This window comes from Capsicum annuum, unplaced genomic scaffold (genome assembly GCF_002878395.1).
Source record: "Capsicum annuum cultivar UCD-10X-F1 unplaced genomic scaffold, UCD10Xv1.1 ctg81068, whole genome shotgun sequence".
NCBI classification, from domain to species: domain Eukaryota; kingdom Viridiplantae; phylum Streptophyta; class Magnoliopsida; order Solanales; family Solanaceae; genus Capsicum; species Capsicum annuum.
The window spans coordinates 1-2,692 of record NW_025891762.1 but is presented as its reverse complement, the minus strand read 5'-3'; the positions used below and the strand labels follow the sequence as shown (position 1 = coordinate 2,692).

The 2,692-nt window shown below is 43.2% G+C and overlaps 1 pseudogene; it reads right to left on the bottom strand.

The window, feature by feature from the left end:
* Positions 1 to 233: 233 nt before the first annotated feature.
* LOC124895287 lies at positions 234 to 1,168 on the bottom strand (annotated as a pseudogene).
* Positions 1,169 to 2,692: the final 1,524 nt, after the last annotated feature.

The window sequence follows — 2,692 nt, the reverse complement described above, 5'->3', positions numbered from 1 at the left end:
CTGTCTTATGGAAATGAAATATCATAAGAGAAGAAAGAGAGCTTTAGAAGGAGCCAATCTTTTCTTTATGCCCAAAGACTCCCATGCCTTTCTTTTCTTTCATTCCAAAACTCTCCGCCTTTTCTCAGCTTGACACCTACTTTAGAACCATCCTTTTCTAAGTACGACAAAGCTTTCTTGTAAACTAAGGCGTTGATAGCTTCCTTTTCTATCATTTTGACTCGAGTCTTAACCGTCCGACCCGACCTCAAACTCTTTCTTCCCGACCTATTTGACTCTCTGGCCATAGTTATTTAGGTGGTATTCCGAGATCGAATTCCTCCCAGGAACACACGAAACAAAGATATGAACTGGGTAAATAGAAATAGAAAAGAGATGTTTCTATTTCTTCCAAATTAGTTGCTTTTTCTAAATCCATATGATCTGCTAAAGTAGATCGGTATTGACTATATAATAAAAGCAGATCTTGGTCCATGGAGTCCCAAGAAGGTAAGAACTCCAACCTGTCTGATGCTTCTTCGGCCAAATACGATATACAAGTGGGACCTGCACTATGAGCAAGCTGTGCGAAAAACCGCTTCTTTTTTCCGATTCTGAAACAACTTGGGCGAAATAGGGTTCTACCGGGAAACCATGGATTTTTGAGTTTTCGCCATTGGTTACTGGTTGAGCCACTGGAATGGAATGAGATAAGAATCTCTAGAGATCTTTCATTTCCACTTACTCATAACAGGCTTTTCTTCTGTAGAAGACTTCTTCCGAATGGCATAATTGTCCGACACTACCTTCCTTGATCTTCAAAGAAAACTGACTCCTCTTACTCCTCCTTCTCCTGACGGATAGGATCCTCCTTGGTCCTTCTTTCACTAATGGTCTCACCATTTTCTAGTAGTAGTAGTTCGCGCGAGGGACTATCCTTTCTATCGCTTGCCCTTGCCTTTCACTCTCATTTGGTCTCTTTCTTCTAAAAAATAAACCGAAGCAAAGCGCATGGCAAAGAAGCAGCCAGCTGACTGCCCCCTTCCACTCGGCCTTTCTTCGCTGTGTGAATAAGGTCTTAGTCTGTATGGGCATTCTGGGCAGGCCGTAATAAGTCGCTAGTCGAAGGTTTAGACCAATCGCAATTCATCACCATCTTGCCCACCTCCAATTGATGACTTGCTATTATATAAGTGTTGACCTAAGCCCCTGCGTAGGGGCTCGACTCCCGAACCGTACGTGAGCTGTCTCGTACGGCTCTTCCTAAGAACTTGAAGCCCCCTCTCTCTAAATAGAAAAAAATGCATTTACAAGACAAAAAACACTTTTGCAAAAAGCCTTCGCCCGCCTATTCGATTCAACGGGGCTATTAGAGAAGCTGCTTCGTTCCTTGACTTCTTTTCTCAGTCAAGCTTCCTTGTTCCTTAGTGTAGTCTCGGTCCATAGTTTAAGACTCCGTTCCTTATAGCCTAGTCTATATCCACAGCTAACGTGACTCCGTACCGACACCTTTCCCTTTGTATAGTATACGGCTAAGTGACTTTATAACCTCAACCTACTTTTTTGCTTACTGTAGCATATGCCTTCGTCGGGCTTTCGTCCCTTCTCCTATAGACGGCGGCTTGGCTTCGCTATCGCTCATGACTTGGTATAGAGCCGTGTAGTCGTCGGTTTTACCACCGGAATGCCTATGAGATAGTGGTCGGCCTTTCGAATGCCTTCTTCCTTACTTTTCTTAGAAGCCCTTTACTACTATACTATAAAGGATTGGGGGGTGTTCACCTTTGGAAACTTAGATACTTAAGTCCTTCTCAGAAAGTCAAAGTAAGGGCGAACGACATTCTGTTCTACAGCTACAACACAACATAGAGTGTATTAATATGTATTATTGTATTAATATTAATATTATTTATTGTATTAATATGTATTATTGTATTAATATTAAATATCTTAATAATAGAACTACTTTCGTACTACTAAACAAGGAAACCTTCAGTTCCCTTTGTAAACGCCGCTTATTTTAGTTTACATTCAAACCAAAGTAAACCAAGCCTAATCGGTCACAACATCTTGTTGATATTGATTGAGGAGTTTGATGGAGTTTAGCTGACTGAATCCATAAACCTTGAAAGTCGCCGTCACTTTTTTTTTATTTGAATTTGACTCTATAGGTAGGTATCGGTGGGGCTTGCGTAATGTAGTTGTAGTTAAGGCTGAAGTAGCGCTTTTTATTTGTGAAGATCTACTGGAGTACCAAAGGCGAACGGGGCTCCCAGGCCGAGACGTCTGGCAGAATGCTTGGCCTCCTGCGCTGGAAGCGAGACCCGAAGGGTGAGCTTATGGCGGTTAGCTTCTAGCACTAAATAATAGGCATTAGGCATTCTGAGCTAAAAGGAGGCAAGCAAATGAAGGGAGGCATTATGGGCCGACTACAAGAAAAGCAAAGCTTCGTAGACTCGGTCAAGTCGCTTATAGAATGCCAATGACTATTTTCCACAACATAAGTGAAGGGGAGAGGGAAGCGAGGCTTAGCGAGCTTTATAAGGCTGACCACTATATAAGCCACTGGCGGAGAAAGCTCGAAGAGCTTCCCTTCATTCATTACTAAGCCAAGGTCCCAGGTCTCCGAGTCAGCCCGCGCTTTTTCGAAGAATCCTGCACCCATGGGCATACTGCCTGGCAGGCCTTCCCTTTCCGCCGGAGCTTCATGGGC